General features: G+C 42.5%; 1 long non-coding RNA gene across 4 annotated transcripts in view; it reads left to right on the top strand.

Annotated features, from left to right (window-relative positions):
* LOC102136274 (uncharacterized) overlaps positions 1–19,369 on the top strand; it is a 154,180-nt gene that overhangs the window by 121,532 nt on the left and 13,279 nt on the right. The window contains exon 2 of one of the 4 annotated variants that reach the window (XR_012426080.1): positions 12,580–12,779. The exons of 2 other annotated variants lie outside the window; for them this stretch is intronic. This is a non-coding gene — a long non-coding RNA (uncharacterized lncRNA). Of the gene's footprint in view, positions 1–12,579; positions 12,780–18,909; positions 19,018–19,369 lie in introns of those variants that run through there. One more of the 4 variants, XR_012426079.1, reaches the window with a different exon arrangement.

Below are 19,369 nucleotides of genomic sequence, written 5' to 3'. Positions count from 1 at the left end.
ATGGTAGCACAGGGGTCAAAAAATTTACTCCTGTAAGGAAAAAGCACATCGTTGCTCAAGAATTCTATAATTAATGCTAGCTATAAGTCACAATCTATGGTTGTGTTCTAACAAGCATTTTGCCCAAACAACGCTAGGTGAAGCAGCTGCCAATGTTGTCTGGACCGGACATCTGCTTTTTACAGACTTATGGGGGTATGGGGACCCAGGGCTCAGACACATGTATTATTCACTGTTTCTTTCTCTGCTTATTAGCCTTGTGGGTAAGGGCGGCATTAACCACCGGCCCAGCAGCCTTCGAGAACACCATGGCAAAATTCAAGAAAACACACAGTCTTGTGTTTGGGGCTTTAAGAGACTCTAAGGTGACTTGGTGCTCAGGAGGATTTGAGAACAGATTGGCTTATAGCCATTACTGTTGGCTAATAATTGCACTAATCTTTTCGAGGTGGGGGTTTGTATTCCCCCCTCCTTCAATCTCCAAGACAGAGAACAATGGGCGAATTGTGTTTCTGCACTATTCCATGAGATAGGGTCAGAGACTGCAACTGGGTGGACAAGGTCTTCAGGGGATGACCCACCAGGCGTTAGCCCCAAACCATCGTTAAGAAACCCAGGACCTGAGCATTACAGCTTTGGCCTAATGATAGGGAAGCATTTCCCTAGTGGAGCCATTTCATTAGCAGCTGTTTTGGGGTTCTCAAAGTGTCCTTTGGGTGCTCAGAAGCAAGTGCAGTGCTCACTGGAAGAGAAAGGGTGTGTGTGTTTGACCTGCACATATCTGCACTTGTGTATGCTGCCTTCTATCCATTTTTCGCTTGCTTAAAATTCACTTAGTAAAACCATTTTGTCTTCTTTAGAATGGATGACATTAAACTGAAATTTGGAATTGCAATGCCACATGGAGATACCTCTGTAGAATGAACCGTGAATGTGTGTGTGTGTGTGTGTGTGTTCGTGCGTTGGTGGTGGGGGCCATATTTGTCTTTAATATTAAAGTCAAGTTATCAATTCTACTACCAGGAGTTAAAATAATCTACAAGATTAATCTATGCAGAGGGTATATCCTCTGATGTAGAAAGTATTTAAATGTAAAGTTGTGATAAGCATGCATCCTCTAATTTAGAAATTACATGCACAGTAAAAACTTATGCCTAGAAGGTTCCACTAAGAAGCTCAAGGGTTCTTAGATCCAAGGGGCAGGTAAATCTCAGAATACATTTGTCACAGTTCGTCCTAATCTCCTTCAGTTTTCCCAAAACGGGGTCCACGATCATTTTAAACATCCTGGGCCTACCCTTTCCTTTTAGGGAATTTCTATGGGCTAGTTGTTCAAATGTGGGGCATTGAGAACGCTGGGTCCTTGCCACATACCAATTGGGATAGGTGCAGAGCATTTTATTTCTCCTCTGCCTCTCCACCCAAGGTTTCCCTCCTGCCTGAGAGTTCCAGCCCTTTCTCCATCTGCTGCCTGTTAAGCAGCTGCTGGGTTCAGCAACAAGGAGGCCGGTGTGGCTGGTGGATGGAGAACACTGTTAGTGTAACTTGGCAGGAGGTTGCACGCTGGCACAGAGGGGCAGTGAAAACGAGAGGAGGTGAGAATATCTCCACAGGGTGGGGGGCGGAGGACAGAGAAGGAGGACGACCACTAGGAGACTCACTGCCCCTGGCGGCTGGAGCTCGTAGGGAGCGGCTGGTCCAAATTGGATGGAGATCCAGCAAAGACACAGTGTCTCCCCTCCCAGACCCCAGGAGTTCTCCAGCCTGCATTTTCCAGTTCCCCACGAACATTTCCAAATTAAAAAATAAAATAAAAATACGTGTGGAAAAATACAGTAAAAGTGACAGCGCCTTCCCGGTTTCCGACTGTTCTGTTTTGACTTCACAATCAGCCAAACTGGAGCCCCTGAGTAGCTGGCTTAATTTGTCACCTTGAGTTATTAACCGTTTCCCTGCCTCTCTCGGTGGGTGTCCTCCTGGCTCCTCGCCCTGGCTGGCTCAGTGACCTGTTAATCTTGTGCCCTTTCTCTCGGGCTTATGGCTCTGCCTGGAGAGCCCTGTTTCCCTCTTGGAGTCAAATTTGAATTCATTTCACAGTCACCTCTCAGCTGGTTTTTGCCAAGTGGTGGCTGAAACAGAGGGTGATGGCAAAGTGCAGGAAAGAATGGCTCCAGAGGCAGCTCTCGCAGGGTCCCCGGTGTCCTTTAGAAGTTCAACAGTTCAGTCTATTTCTTTTGGTTAAGGGCCAAGAGGCAGAGGGAGGCTCATTTTAGAACTGGGATGATATAGAATATAGTCTATTGGGAAGCAGAGGAGAGCTAATCCTGATCATTTTTTATGTCAGCAAAGTTAGTCTGCGTAGCATTCTATCTCTCTTTCCATTATCTCCATTCTATCTCTCTTTCCATTATCTCTCTGTTACTTCATACTTTCATGTTTCATGGAGGCTTGGGACTTTTTTGGACAATATCCCGAGAACACCATTATCCAATGTTCTCTTTTTCCTCAAGACTTACATACCCCTAATACCGTTCATCCTCGAAGCCTTGTACTTTTAGGACATCCAACTTATTAATAAAAGCAATGAATCCAAGTTAATGAATTCCTTGGGGGAGCTACTGGTTTAATGTGTTACTCAGAGTACTAAGGTGTCTTATAGAAACAAATTTAAAATGTATTAAAAATTCTTTTTCTTAAAAGATGTAAATTTTCTTATATTTAAAGAGGTAATATGGTTGCATGAATTATAATTCAAAATATAAAAATAAAACTACCTCCCCCAGCAACTGAGGTCCTTTTCTGGAGGCAACTGCAATGATTAGTTTATTGCTTTTCCTCCCACAGATGTTTTATGCATATGTGGGCAATTATAAAATCTCTACTGCTTTTATTTATTTTTAATTTTTATTATACTTTAAGTTCTAGGGTACAAATGCACAACCTGCAGGTTCGTTACATAAGTATACACGTGCCATGTTGGTTTACTGCACCCATTGAACTCGTCATTTACATTAGGTATTTTTCCTAATGCTATCCCTCCCCCAGCCCCCCACCCCACAACAGGCCCTGGTGTGTGATGTTCCTCACTCTGTGTCCAAGTGTTCTCATTGTTCAGTTCCCACTTATGAGTGAGAACATGTGGTGTTTGGTTTTCTGTCCTTGTGATAATTTGCTCAGAATGATTGTTTCCAGCTTCATCCATGTCCCTGCAAAGGATATGAACTCATCGTTTTTTATGGCTGCATAGTATTCCATGGTGTATATATGCCACATTTTCTTAATCTTAATAATTAATATTAATTATTAATTATTAATAAATGCCATATTTTAGACTAGTTTTAAATTTAAGGAAAAGTTGTAAAGATAATTACAGAGTCCCCATTTACTGCATCATTCAGTTTTCCCTTTTGTTAACGTCTCGTAGTTTTGTGGTACCTTTGTCACAGCTAGGGAACCAACATTGGTATATTAGAATTAATTAAATTCCACAGTTTATCAGGTTTCACTAGTTTTACCCCAGTGTCCCTTCTCAGTTCCAGGATCCCATCTTAAATTGAGCTCTCATGTCTCCTTCTGTCGCCCAGGCTGAAGTGTAGTGGCATGATCTCGGCTCACTGCAACCTCCGCCTCCCAGGTTCAAGTGATTCTTCTGCCTCAGCCTCCTGACTAGTTGGGACTACAAGCACGTGCCACCACGCCTGGCTAATTTTTCTATTTTTAGTAGAGATGGGGTTTCACCATATTGGCCAGGCTGGTCTCGAACTCCTGACCTCATGATCTACCTGCCTCAGCCTCCCAAAGTGCTGGGATTACAGGGGTGAGCCACTGTGCCCAGCCCAGAGTGGAGTAACTTTGGGCCACAAAGGCATTGTGGATGGTGGGGACAGTGGCTTCTCTGCAGTGTTGGTGCTGGCTGCCTTGAATTTATTTACTGCAGCCGGGTAAGCTGGCAGTTGAGAAGGTTCTCCCTTTTGGCCATTCTGGTATTACACTAGCTGTTTTAGTCTGTTCTGGCTGCTATAAGAAAATACCACATACTGGGTGGCTTAAAAATAACATAAATTTAGTTTTCACAGTTTTGGAGGCTGGAAAGTCCAAAATCAAGGCATTAGCAGATATGGTATCTGGTGAGGGTTCACTTTCTGGTTCACAGATGAAGCCTTCTCTCTCTCTTCTTATATGGTGGAACGGATGAGGGCTGTCTCTGGAGCCTGTTTCGTAAGGACACTAATTCCGTTCATGAGAGTTTCACCGCTATGACCTAATGATGCCCCAAAGGCCCCACCTCAAATTAATATAATGGTTAGAATTTCAACATATTAATTTGGGGGAAGCACAGACATTTAGACCATAGCACTAGGGTTTTTAAAAATTTTTTCCTGCAAATCCAAGTTGAGACAGACATACTCTGCTCTGATGTAGTTGTCTTTTGTCCAAGTCTCTGAAACCTAGCCTTTCTGAGATCAGAACATTGCGAAAGCCAGACATCTTGCCTTTGGGAACGGGCTTATTATCATTGTTTTGTCTAGTGAAACATCCTCTGTTACACTTCTGCTTTCTAACCCTCTTAGCCCATGCACACATCTACGGAGATAGTTTTATTTCATTTGGTTCTTACTCATTCAATCTGTTTAAATGATAGGATTTTAGAATTAGAAGGTGTCTTGGAACCCCAAAGGAAAATTCTCTCTCAAGGTCACAAAGCTGGTTGTGGAAGTCCAGGGTCATCTCAGACAGGTCTTTAACAGCCATGAGTTAGTTTCTCTGTATCAGACTCCCTTATTTACCAAGTGTCAAATAATAACAACAATAGTGATTAATGGCTGGCACTTATTGAGTACTTTCCATGAACCTATGATACGATAAATGCTTTCCATGTATTGTTGTTCCCTTCCTTCCTTCTTCCCTTCCTTCCTTCCTTCTCTCCCTTCCTCCCTTCCTCCCTCCCTCCCTCCCTCCCTCCCTCCCTCTCTCCCTCCCTCCCTCCCTCCTTTCTTTGCTTCTTTCCTTCTTTCCTTCCTTCTTTCTCAGAGCCTTACTTTGTCACCCAGGCTGGAGTGCAGTGGCACAATCTCAGCTCACTGCAACTTCCACCCCCCGGATTCAAGCAATTCTTCTGCCTCAGCCTCCCGAGTAGCTGGGATTACAAGTGCCTGCCACTGCGCCCGGCTAATTTTTGTATTTTTAGTAGAGACAGGGTTTCACCATCTTGGCCAGGCTGGTCTTGAACTCCTGACCTCGTGATCCACCCGCCTCAGCCTCCCAAAGTGCTGGGATTACAGGCGTGAGCCACCGCGCCCGGCCCCCATGTATTGTTTTCTTATAACCACTCTCGAAGTCAGGCAACTATCTTTATCCCCATTTAGCAGATGAGGAAATTTAGGAAACACTGATTAAGTTACTTGCTCAAGATCATAGGTCTAATAACAGGTGAAGTCAGGACAGTCAGATTGCTGAGCGTTCACACTTATCCTTGCTATGATGCCTTTCTGTGCTACATTACAGAGCAAAGTAGCACATGGAATGCAGGAAGGACATGGCAGAAACAGTCTCAGCCTTTGAGGGTTTCCATTATAGCCCAGGGGGCAAGATGTGGGGATAGAGTTGCCTATAAAATACACAACACCCAGTTACACTTGAATTCTGGATAGACACTGATTTTTTTTTTTTTTTTTCTTCAGTCTAAGTATGTCTCAAACATTGCCTGGGGCATACTTATCCTGAAAACCGTATTTGTTGTTAATCTGAAATTCAGATTTCACTGGGTATCCTGCATGTTTATGTGCTCAATCAGGCAATATTTTATGGGGAAAATAAAGCTTATATGCTATACACTTTTCCTTTTCCTCGACCTCAGATGATCTTCTCTCTGTTCTCCTTTCTTCCTTCTGCACCTCTTACTATTGGGCCCCTCTCCCTGCTGTGTGCACTCCTTCCAAGATATGCAGCCTTGGGCCACAGCAGCAGGTTCTAGAGCTACGTCCCAGGCTGCCCAGCAGTCAGTGTGGAAACATTTTCCCTTCTCCCTGGGAGCTCAGCCCTGGGGTGTGCCCCGTAACGCCCGAGGCCTTGACGCTCCTGTGGGAACACTCTTCCTCTTGGCTCTCTCCATTTTCTCTGCTCAACCCGTACACCACCCCAGACATATTTTACCAGGGTTCTCACCCCGTCCAGTCCAGTGGCTTGTGCTGGTTTGCATCAGGGCACTTGGTATTCATTAATATTCACCTACATCCCTGAACCCAAAGGGAATGAGGCAGCAAAGGAGCCTGGCTGCTGCTTTGTCCTCTCTCTGAGATAGGCTTTCATGGGAATCGGATGAGCCGTTGGGGTGGGGTGGGTGGCTGCTCTGAGCACACTAGCTGCAGTCACTGCCTGTGTACTCTCTGGGATGGGGGCGTTCCACTGGCTATTTTAAGGCCAGACTGGTGAATGTTGGGTTCCCCTTCGTTTACCTAGGCTTTCAATATTTTCCCTGGCACAAGCTAAGGTGGTCACAGAATGTGGGAAACCAGGCAAGGGAAAAAATTAATGCAGTGCGATGACGCCCCTGGTAGCTGCTGCTAGATTCCACGGAAAAGATGGGGGGCTTGCTATCTGTGTCCACGGGGGCCTCCTAAAGCTGTTAGCTGTGTTGGCACCTGCTCAACTCCAGAGATGCTGGAAAAAAGAAAACTGGCTGCAAAGTTGGTCCACGGCCTGCCTGGTAGCACCAGCTCCACCCATTCCCGTGGAATGGCTTTGCCCACTGTGAATGCCCCTTTATCGTCAGTGGGCGATAATGACTTTTCAAAAATACTGTGTAGGCCTTGTGTCCCGGATGCCTGTGGCACGAAGGCACTGCTTCCCTTTCAAGGGTGTTGGCTTAGAAACTCACCCAGAAACCTGAGAAAAATATCTCCACTTGGCAACTCAGGAGGCTGACACCAACCACTTTCTGTTTTTCAGCCCGCTGGCCATGAGCTAACTAGTGGACAGTTATTATCAGGGAAGGAAGCAACCTCAGTACTGAGAATTATGCAGCAGGCAAATGAGTTATCTAAAGTCCCACAGGGAACATTCCCTGTGTCATTTAGACCTGCATGGTGAGGATTTAATTCAGAACCTTCCCTGAGCTGTAGATTGGCTTTGCAGGAATGCCCCCCTTGGCCTCCTGCAGTCTTAGCCTCTTGGTTAGCACTGTATCATTATGGCTTATGGTGGAAATCAAGTTCTCGTTTGGGTCTGAAGTTGGGTGTGTAGTTGGGTATTGTTCTTTCCCATGGGCCAAGCATTTGTTAAGTGCCTACTGTACACTAGGCACTCGACAGTCACATAATGCTGTGTACCTTATGTCTATCAACCTGCATTCACAACAACTCTGTGTGGTAGGTGTCATTGGATCTGCTCTACAGATGCCATCTTCAGTAACTTGACTGTGGTCACCAGACAAGGTCAGCCTGGAAGACCTCTTGTGCAGTGTCTTCTTTTACATAAAGCCTCCAAAGTAGCAGAACTTTTATTTTGAGCATGCATTTTTTCCATCTAATTGCAGCTTTACTCTGGAAAAATAGGTCATACCCAGAGGTGATGGGTCCACTTTAGGATTTTTTTTTTTTTTTGGTCATTTATCACATATTAACAACTGAGTTCTATTCAGATACAGGTAATATAATTTCATTACTTTTTAGTGACTGATATGGTTTGGCTTTGGGTCCCCACCCAAATCTCATGTTGAATTGTAACGCTGGGCGAGGGACCCAGTGGGAGGTGATTGGATTATGGTGGCAGACTTTTCCCTTGCTGTTCTTGTGATAGTGAGTAAGTTCTCACAAGATCTTGTTGTTTTAAAAGTGTGTATCACTTCCCTTTTCACTCTCTCTCTCCTGCTTTGCCATGTGAAAATTGTGCCTGCTTCCCTTTTACCTTCCACCATGATTGTAAGTTTCCTGAGGTCTCCCCAGACAGGCTTCCTATACAGCCTGTGGAACCAGGAGCCAGGTAAACCTCTGTTCTTTATAAATTACCCAGTTTCAGGTAGTTCTTTATAGCAGTATGAGAACAGACTAATACAGTGACATCACATGAAAAATGCCTCACCCCAAAGCTGTTGTCTCTCTGTCATACCTGGATGGGTTCTGTTGACTGGAGGACCACTTACATCCTCAACTGACCACAAGATAGAAATAGTTCAACGTGGTCTCCAAATTGACTCACACTGGTCACTGAGATGTCAAAGGCAAACTCTTCTATTCAGAGTGTAAAATGCTCCATGTGAGCTTTTGTTCCTGCAGAGGTAATGCCCAGTGTGCTCATGTTAAGTGCTGCTAACTTACTGGTGGAAAGTGAGCATTGGGAAAGTACTAAGAGTCCTTGATGTTTGACTTAATCTAGGTAAAATCACAATCATGGTTTTATTGATTATTTGGTCCCCAGGGTGATCCTAATTCCTTGCCCTCCATGAATGTTACCTTCCCTCACTGTGGTGACTGTGGGCTAGCCTTCATTTGGAGAGTCCTGAGAGCATGTATAAGTGAAAAAACCCACAGGAATTGGCCTGTGACCACGTCTGTTATTAATACCAGTTATAATTTTTAATTAAGTTCTTGACAGTCCAAAGGATCACAGTCTTTTTGTAATAGGCAGACCTTCTCCCTGGTTGGAAGACAGGAGTTAGCAAAGCACAAATATCTAGAAAAAATATTCTGTTCTAGTTCTTACCTCAGAAGACATAAATCCAACTTCCTGGAAAGTATGGAGAGATGGCTAACGCCCCAAACCTACCTGCCATTCTTCCCCCCATGATGAACATTTAATATAACATTATGCAGATTTGGGGGCAAGTTGGTTGTTTACTTTTACTGCTTATCCTTTTGCCAAGCTTTCTACATGTTCTTCATATTGCTAATCAAAGGCCATTCATTCCATACCATTTCTCAAGAACCTGCTGTGGACAAATCCCTATGCTTGGTGCTCTGAAGGACATAGATGGGGTCAAGGATAAGCAAGGGAGACTCAATGACTATACTAAAAACAAGCGAACAACTGTAAGGCAACAAACAGACTGTGCAACCATGGTACTGACACTGTATCACAAACCATACGTTCTTCTGCCAAAATACAATTAATGCTCCCAGAAATGAATTAGAATAGTACATCCTGTTCCTGCAAATGCCCTAGTTTGCTGAGGATAATGGCTTCCAGCTCCATCCATGTCCCTGCAAAGGACATGATCTCGTTCCTGTTTATCGATTCATAGTATTCAATGGTGTAAATGTACCACATTTTCTTTATCCAGCCTATCACTGATGGACATTTGGGTTGATTCCATGTCTTTGCTATTGTGAATAGTGCTGCAATGAACATACACATGCATGTATCTTTGTAACAGAATGATTTATATTCTTTTGGGTATATATCCAGTAATGGGATTGCTGGGTTAAATGGGGAGGGAGACCATTAGGAAAAATAGCTAATGCATGCTGGGCTTAATACCTAGGTGATGGGTTGATAGGTGCAGCAAACCACCACGGCACATGTTTACCTATGTAACAAACCTGCACATCCTGCACATGTACCCCAGAAATTAAAATAAAAATTTTTAAAAAGTACATTCACTACTTCATTCTGATATTCACTCAACAAGTACTTCCTGAGGGTCTTTAATGTCAAACTTCTGCATTAAGCCCTAAGAAGAAAGTAGAATGGTGAAAGATAAGCTCCCCGCTTCTAAGAGCTTATAATTAGGCCGGTAGGAGATATTATAAGTAGGTCTTTCTTATATTGTTATTGTATAGAATAAATAGGGAGTCTGCTGTTTATGGGGAAATTTATGTTTGAAATGCCAACGCACATGTCAAATTCAAACAGATATCACTCTTTTCTAGGCACTCATAGATGAAAAATGTATGAAAATTTAAAATAAGAGAGAAGAAAGTTTGACACTAAAGTGAATGATGTTTTAAGCATTTCTCTGTGATAAGATCTCCAATTGATAAGGAATGTGTAGATGCACAGGAAGGGTATGGCCATGGAATGTATTTCATCAGGGCGACAAACCCTCCTGTGTGGCTTAGATTCAAGGCAGCTTTAGTAGAACTTGAAGGTGACAGACATACCTCCAGGAAAGAGTGGGGCTTAAGAAGAGTGGAAATAGGGAGAGAGGTAGTCCACACTGTGGAGGGAATGGAGGACAGGAAAAGATTCTCCTAATGTGAATGGAGGAGCAAAGCTGTGGGGTAAGGAAAGAGAAGGATAAAAGGAAGGAATAAATGTAGCGTGTGAGTGCTAGCTAGACTGAGGGCTTTTGTTTTAAATCAAAACAGACTTTTGTATAGGTCAAATCTGTTCATGATACAAAAATCGAAAGGTCCAATAAACATATTGTGCAAATTCAGTCCCCTCCTGGCCTTCGCTCCTAGCCATCCAGTCCCCTACCCCACAGGCACCAGTGGTGCTTCTGGTTATCCTTCCAGGGATAGTATGTGTGTTTATTCAAGCACTAGAACAGTGGTTCCCAACCAACGGTGATTTTACCCTCCAGGGAACACTTGGAAATGTCTGGTGACATTTTTGATGGTGATAATGGAGAGGGTGGTGGTCTGTGGGTGGGGTGCTAACATCTGGTGGACAGAAGCTAAGGATGTTGCTAAACATCTTATAATGCACAAAACACATACAATCTAGTTAGAAAGGTTATAGAGAGGAAGGAGATAGATTGACTACTGCCCATACTATTAGGCACTTTGACATTTTTAATTTAAAATGTAACGTGGATACTTTTTATTTAATTCAACACACACAGAATGGCTTGTATGGATGTAAAATACCGAAACACAGACAACTGTCTTTGTAAAGCTCCATAATATTCTATGGATATGACTATGCCATAAATTTCTTCCCCCATTGTTGGACATTAGGTTTTTTTTTTTTTTCTCACAGTCTTCTGCATTATTCTGCACAGCATTACAGACAATGCTTTTACATTTACCTTTCTGTAAATCTGGAAGTATATTTGTTAAGATTAATTCCTTGAAGTAGAATTGTGGGGTCAAGGAGGGTGTATGTTTGAATTCTGATAGATATTTAGACTAATATTAAATTTGCCATGATCAAGTTTTTTTTTTTTTTTTAAGATATTACACCTGCTGTTTTTTGTTTTAGATGTCTAGATATGTGTTCTGGTACTGTGGGTAACAGAAGCAGATAGCACAATGCAGTGCTTTCTCAACTTGCACAATCTTAGGAAATACTTTGGGGGCTTGTTAAAAATATAAATTCTCTGCCCCTCTGCCTACACCAGGCAAATCGGAATCTTCAGAAGAGGGGTCTGGGAAGCAACGCGAACAAAGCCAGGCAAATTTGGGCAACTGTCAGCATGACAAGGCAATGTCCCAGATTTTGACGTGGGGCTCAGGGTAGATGTAATTCACAGTCATGGGAAAGTGACAGGAAATCCTTATAGCACAGATACTTGGGAGGGTTAATGAGCTGTGTTAGTTTCATCCTTGGAAGTATTTCACAAGAGCCCAGCTTCTTCCTGTTGGGAAAGGTTAGGCAAGATCTGCACAGAGGCAGGTGGCCAGGTATGGAGGGTAGGTAGAGGGTTGGGAGGTGGCAGTAGATTAACAGACCTCTGTTTCATTTCTCATTCATGTACTGCATGACCCTCTACCTATGTTTTATATCAAAAGTGTTCCTCTTTAAAGGTTAGACAATATCTGTATAAGGCAGGTGGCCAGGTATGGAGGGTAGGTAGAGGGTTGGGAGGTAGGGGCAGATTAACAAACTTATGACCCTCTACCTATGTTTTACATCAAACGTGCTCCTCTTCATAATAATTACGCCAGCTAATGACTATAGAGAACTTTCTGTGCCTGGCCCTCTGCTCTGTTGTTTACATACATTACCTTTACTTCTTATAATGGTGTGATGTAGTAGGTCACTTCTTATTTCTTCATTTTGGATACGGAAACTGAGGGTCCCCAGGATTAAGTGATATGCCCACGTTAACCCATTCTATCAGTAGTATAGCCAAGGACTGGAATTCAGATCTGTTAGATTCCAAGACTGTGATCTTTGCAAATTCACTGCATATACTTTAAAAAAAGGGAGGAGGAAAATCCACAGAACAAACAAGCCAATATGGAGAGTCTATTTACACATTTTTACCTTGAAACTAAGGAAACATTATTTTAGCACAGAAAGTAAAATTTGCATTTAGCGTAAAGATAAAAATAGGAGATATAGAGATGCCATATTGTCAGCTGGCCACTTCCAGACCTCCAGAAATCTCGCTTCACTTTCCTCTTAGCGTTTATTTGGTTAAAAACTTTGAGGAATACTGTACTCTATTCAGTCACTGACATTCACCTCTCAGTTTGTACACTTAACACAAGACATGCCATGAAAAACATTTGTACCTTCAAAACAGCGTGGTATCAAAACACGTAAAGCAAACACTGTTAGAATATGCAAGAACAATTTGGGCAGAAAACACACTTGCAAACCCAAACAAGCACAAAACCACAAAAACAGCAAATGGAGTAACTTCTGTTGAAAAGTGCTCCTTCTTGAATATCTTTTTCCTTTTTTTCTCAGGTAAAAATGGTGCTACCCTTGGAAATCCAAGAGCAGCTTCAAGAGTCAACTACACCAGCAGTCCCTAAAGCTGGAGAATTTATGCCCACGGAAGTCTGTAGCGTTTTGCAAACTGTGAGGCTGAGGAATAGACCTAGTTCCTGCAGCAGATCAAAATTGTAGCCCATTTCCTTTCCATGAAAAGAACTTCTACGGAGACAGTAGGTTTCCTATTGGATTGTTGTCAGATGAATTGACCTTATCTCTTTTCAACCCTTACTCTCGGAAAGACGCAGAAATGCAGCAACTATTGCAGGGATTCCGTGAGACCAAGGAGCTGTCTCTGTAGCAGGGTGATGTTGCCTTTAGTAATAATTATAATGATAAAAATATTATCTGATATTTATGGAATAATGCCAAGCACTAGAACTGTGGTTCTCAACCAGGGGCGATTTGACCTTTCCAGGGGACACTTGGAAATGTCTGGAGACATTTTTGATGGTGATGATGGAGAAGATGGCAGTCTGTGGGTGGGGTGCTAACATCTGGTGGATAGAAACTAAGGATGTTGCTAAACATCCTGTAATGCACAAGACAGTGTCCCTAACCTCCAACAAAGAATTTTCCCACACAAAATGAAAAGAGTGTTATGGTTGAACAACCTTTCAGTAGACTGAGGCTTGTATACATATTTAGCCTTCAAAATAACCCTATAAGACACACAGTTATTGCCCCCACTTTACAGATGAGAATATTTAAGCTTGAAAGAACTAGCTCCAATTGTTTTGACCTTTGAATGCTCTCAGGTTTCTTTCTTAAGATCTGTTTGGGGGGTTGGGCATGGTGGCTCATGCCTGTAATCCCAGCACTTTGGGAGGCCGAGGCAGGTGGATCATGAGGTCAGGAGATCGAGACCATCCTGGCTAACACGGTGAAACCCCGTCTCTACTAAAAATACAAAAAATTAGCCAGGCATGGTGGCGGGCGCCTGTAATCCCAGCTACTCGGGAGGCTGAGGCGCGAGAATGGCGTGAACCTGGGAGGAGGAGCTTAGATTGCACCACCGCACTCCAGTCTGGGCAACAGAGCGAGACTCCCTCACAAAAAAAAAAAAAAGAAGACTATTTGGGTCTATGGTCATTGCAGAACATTTAGGTATGTTCAGTGACTGGGAATTGGTTCCCTCAAATGTCAGCATGGAAGTTATTCAGCTCAAGCTGACCTAATCCCTCTCCCATTCTGCTGACTAACAGCTGGTGGCTGGAGCTGCGGGGAGAAGATATTATATAATGTCTACAGAAGTAATGAAAAGTTGATTTAACTGCTAAGATAAGCAACCAGCAAAACAGAGAGAATTTACACTGATTAAAAAATATGTTTGCTGAGCATAGTATCTAGACTGCCCCCCATGCCCTCTGTTGTTTATTCCTGACCTCTGATAGTGCTGTGGCATGTGCTGTTGAGAAATCAGAGGTCTCAATGCCATGAGAATCAGACAAGAGGCAATCTCTACGCTGTAACCATATACAGAATTAGGTCATTGAATTCCAAGAGTGTTGGGTCCTTTGGAAGACAACCTCTGTTATTCTTTTTTTTTTTTTTTCCTTTTTGATAAATGCCTAGCTCCTTGTCAAAATATTTATGACTACAGACAGGAAAATCAGACTTTTTCTTTTGAACCATTTCTCTGCATCTGGGTTGGATGTTGACTACTTCTTCTCTTTCCTCTGCTCTTTTTCTATCCTTTTCCCTAATTTTTTCAACCTTTTTCACAGTTGTTTCTATTTCCTTCTTCTCCCCTGTCCTTATAATACCTTCCCCTGTGCACCGGGCAATCAGTATGGTTGGGTCAATAAGGGCAAAGACCTCTTTAGTATGGTGGGGAGCCACCAACTTTGAAGTCTTTTGTAAATGAATAACCCCCCCTCTGAAAGTTTTCGAAACCTAAGCTGGGTACAACAGGGTACAAATATAAATAATTTCTCCCCTCACAATTTTCAAAAACTTTCTATCCTAACCAGCTCTCTGCCTTGTCCTACTGCTCATGCACATTTAAATGTTATTATCACTTTGACTGACTGATTTCAGTGAAATTCAAAATACATGTTAATTTAACAAACATTGATTAATCATGTATTATGGGCCAGGTTGTATATTATGGGCTGTGAGAGGTAGCAGGATGAATATGTTGTAACCTCTGCCCTGTAGGAACTTAACATTTTGGTGGAGAAAATGAGTAAATAGACATCCAGTTGTTACTACAGGTTGAGGTATTCATTATCAATTGCTGTGAAACAAATCACCCCAAAAACTTTGTGGCTTAAGATAACACACATTTATCATCTCACAGTTTCTGTAAGTCAGGAATCCAGATATGGTTTTACTTAGTCTTCTCATTTCAAGATTTCTCATAAGCCTTCAATCAAAGTGTTAGTGTAATATCTGTGGTCTTATCTGAAACCTCAACTAGAGAGAGGTTCACCCATATGGTTGTTGGCAGGATTCAGTTATTTGACCATTGTTGGAAGGAAAGTCTCATTTTCTCACCAGCCACTGACTGGAGGCCACCCTTATTTCCTTGCCACATGAGCCTCTCCAGCACTGCAGCTTGCTTCTTCAAAGCATACAAGCTGAGAAGGCAATTGAGAGAGGCTGAGAACAAAACAAAAGTTACAGCTTTGTCTGAACTAATTTTGGAAGTGACAGCTCATCACTTGTGTGTATTCAATTGATTAGAAGAAAACCACTAAGTCCAGCTCACATTCAAGAAGAGAGGATTACATCAGGGCTTGAATATCGGGAGAGGAGATCATTAGGAGCTGTCTCAGAACTGCCTACCTATAAGGTTTAAGAGAATATTAAAGAGAGGCTCAAAGAAGCTGTGATTAGCCAGGCACAATGGCTCACGCCTGTAATCCCAGCACTTTGGGAGGCCTAGGCAGGCAGATCATGAGGTCAAGAGATCGAGACCATCCTGGCCAACGTGGTGAAATCCTGTCTCTACTAAAAATACAAAAATTAGCTGGGTGTGGTGGTGTGTGCCAGTAGTCCCAGCAACTCAGGAGGCTGAGGCAGGAAAATCTCTTGAACCCAGGAGGTGGAAGTTGCAGTGAGCCAAGATCGCGCCATTCCACTCTAGCCTGGCAACAGAGTGAGACTCCATCTAAATAAATAAATAAATAAATAGAAGTTGTGATTGTGTGAAAGCAGGGAGTGGTAAAGAAATCTTATTTTTAAAAGGAGATATGTTTTACTCTACTGATACTAGACTGCTCTAGAAGGTTTGCATCTACCCAGTGGTTTATGGAATAATCCCAGACCTCCAGAATTTCTGAGTGGAGTGTTGGTGGCTAACTACTTAAGGTATTATGTCTCTAGTCATGATGAAACATGAAGCTGCAACAGTGTCCCCAAAGCCACATTTATGGTTGTTCTTTTCAGGCTCTGTCTCAAGGAATTTTTTGTAATCAAAAGGTCATTCAGTTGTTTATAGTTGTTATTACAGTTGACCCTTAAACAATGCAGGGACTAGGGGCCCCAACACCCCATGCAGTCAAAAGTTGGCATATAACTTTTGACCCCCCCAAAACTTAATAGGCTACTGTTGACTGGAATTCTTATTGGTAACAGAAACAGTTGATTATACAAGTTTTGTACGTTATATGTATTATACACTATATTCTTACAATAGACTTGAGAAAGAAATATTATTAAGAAAATAATAAAGAACAGAAAATATATTTATTTTTCATTAAGTGGAAGCAGAACATCATAAAGGTCTTCATCCTTATCGTCTTCACAATGAGTAGGCTGAGAAGGAAGAGGAACAGGAGGGTTTGGTTTTGCTGTCTTAGGAATGGCAGAAGCAGAAGAAAATCCAAGTATAAGTGAACCTCCACAGGTCACACCTATGTTGTTCAAGTGTCAATTGTATATTTATATGCATTTTTTGTATCAGTTAATGCTAGATAATGAAACTCAAAGATGAATTACCTTTGAGGGATTAGATAATAAAGTTCAAAAATGAGTAAGATTTACCTTTGAGGGCTTTTCCTCCATCAAGACCAGGAGTTGAACTATGTCCTTTGGGTTAAATCTGTCCCCATCTCGTCTGTTTTTGAATAGCTAATGAGATTTTTAAAAAGATAGTTTTTACATTTTTTAACGTTTGAAAAACAAAAAAATTTTATGACATGAAAATGATATGAAATTTAAATTGCAGTGCATATAAAGTGTTGGAATGGAGCCATGCCCATTTGTTTCCATATTGTCTTCTGTAGACTGAATGTCTGTGTCCTCCCAGAATTCTTATGTTCAAATCTATTCCCCAATGTGATGGTATTTGGAGGTAGGGCCTTTGGGAGGTGATTAGGTGATATTGTTTTGCTGTGTCTCCACCCAAATCTCATCTTGAATTCCCATGTGTTGTGGGAGGGACCTGGTGGGAGGTAATTGAATCATGGGGGTAGGTCTCTCCCGTGCTGTTCTCGTGATAGTGAGTAAGTCTCATGAGATCTGATGGTTTTAAAAATGGGAGTTTCCCTGCACAAGCTCTCCCTCTTTACTTGCTGCCATCCGTGTAAGATGTAACTTGCTTCTCCTTGCCTTCTGCCATGATTGTGAGGCTTCCCCAGCAACATGAAACTGTAAGTTCATTAAACCTCTTTCTTTTATGAATTGCCCAGTCTCAGGTATGTCTTTATCAGCATCATGAAAACGTATTGTATTAGGCCAGGAGGGTGGAGTCCTCATGCATGGGATTAGTACCCTTATAAAAATAGATCCCAGAGGGCTCCCTTTTCCCTTCTGCCAAGTGAGGACAGAGAGAAGACACCACCTACAAACCAGGTTGTAGGCTTTAGCCAGATGCGGAATCCACTGGAGCCTTGACCTTAGACTCCTCAGCTTCCAGAACTGTGAGAAATAAATGTCTGTTGTGTACAAGCCACTCAGGCCATGGTATTCTTTAACAGCAGCCCAAACAGACTAAGACATCATCTATGGTTGCTTTTGCAAAAGCAGCAGACTTGAGTAGTTGCCACAGAGACCATATGACCTACAAAGCCCCAAAATTTTTACTATCTGGCACTGTTAAGAGAACATTTGCCCCCCTTTGGTCTAGAGGAAGACGGACATGCAAACAAACGATTATTGCACTGTGGTAAGTGGTATACTGGCCTTACAGACAAAAGACATCAAGGAGCACAGAGCAGGAGTCTGTAATCTTTGTGGCGGTCTCCTTGAGGATAAGTAGGAGTTTTCCCAAAATGGGAGGAGTAAAGAGAGCACAATCAATCTCAAGAGTTTGACCCATTTATGCCGAGTGTTCCATTATTGGAATGCTAAGCATGTGGGAGTTATTTATATCCTACTACTCAAGATCATCACCAAGATCTGATTGCAAAAATTGCAACCTCAGGCATAAATGGGACAAGTTGGTAATCGCATACTTCTTAGAGAGTGAGGTACTCCCTGAAATCGCTGGCAAAACCCTGTGTTTATGTACATATGTGTGCTTTTCCCACCTTAGGGATAGAGTTTATCTCTTTCAACAGGTTTTCAACAACTTAAGAACCACTACTGTGGTCGGACATGGCAGCCCATGCAAAGTCACAAAGGTGTAATATAGAGAACAGCACACTCATGGGGTCAACAGTGAGATCAGCAAGAACATAGAACAGATTTCTATGGAGGAGAGTGGGAAATGAGGCTAAAAAGATGTCACCGAACATCAGAGGGAGCACCCAGGATGGGGGTGGGGCAGAGGTCTGAGACTGATTCAATACAGTATAAAGGTCTAATTAGTACAAGGAGAGTGAACAACATCAAGTTAAACAGATGTGGACTTTGCTCTCAGGTGGCTGCTCCATCAAATGCAGTTGGTGGACAGGCAAGAAGAACCCAGCTAGCCTGCAGAGAGGCTGTGGGTTGGTAGTTCATTGTGTTAAGAATAGAAGGGCTGACCAGATGGTCAACTATTTTTTTTTTTCTCTTTGCTGTTTAAAAAGTGATCCAAATATTTGTACTTATTTATGGGATACATACGATATTTTGTTACATGCATAGACTATGTAACGGTCACATCAGAGTATTTGAAGTGTCCACAACTGTTAGTATTGATCATTTCTGTGTGTGGAGCATCTCAGGTCCTCTCTTCTAAGTATTTTGAAATACACGATACCTTGTTAACTATAGCAAATAACCAGCTCTTTAATCAATCCTTGGTCAAATCTCCATTTCATATACCCCTCCGAGCCAAAACAACATTGACTAAATCTGCCTCTGGCCCTGTGAAAGGCCAGCCAAACAGCAAGAGGCCAGTACAAAACATAGCTTCCGCTTCTTAGAGCTGAGACTTCACTTTTGAGTGTACTGTGGGGCACACAGAACAACATCAAACTCCCAGGTGATGGGAGGGAGAGTTCCTAGGACTCGGGAAACGGAGCCTATGGATGTGAGGTGTGTGAGGAGGTGGGGTGGGGAGGTAATGGTTTTCACTGGATTCCTTTTTATATTTTATTTAGATTAAGTTCTGCTCAGCAGGGTGATTTCTTAATTAGAGCTGCCCAGCCAAGCAGACCTCCAGCTCAGACCCCTGTGCTGCCTTCTAAGGTTTCATGAGGGACCTTGTCCTGCCTTATTTCCTGAGTTCTAATATTTGAATAGTATGCAGTGGATTTCAATGGGAGGAAAAGACATGTAATTTAATCATCTTTATTAGATTTTGCCTGTGGATGGGGAGAGGAGGAGGAAGCAGGAGGGACATGGGTCCTTTCTTAATTTTCTTTTTCTTTTTCTCTACCTTTCTTCC

Source organism: Macaca fascicularis, chromosome 16 (genome assembly GCF_037993035.2).
Source record: "Macaca fascicularis isolate 582-1 chromosome 16, T2T-MFA8v1.1".
Taxonomy (NCBI): Eukaryota; Metazoa; Chordata; class Mammalia; order Primates; family Cercopithecidae; genus Macaca; species Macaca fascicularis.
This window is presented reverse-complemented; position numbering and strand designations above follow the sequence as displayed.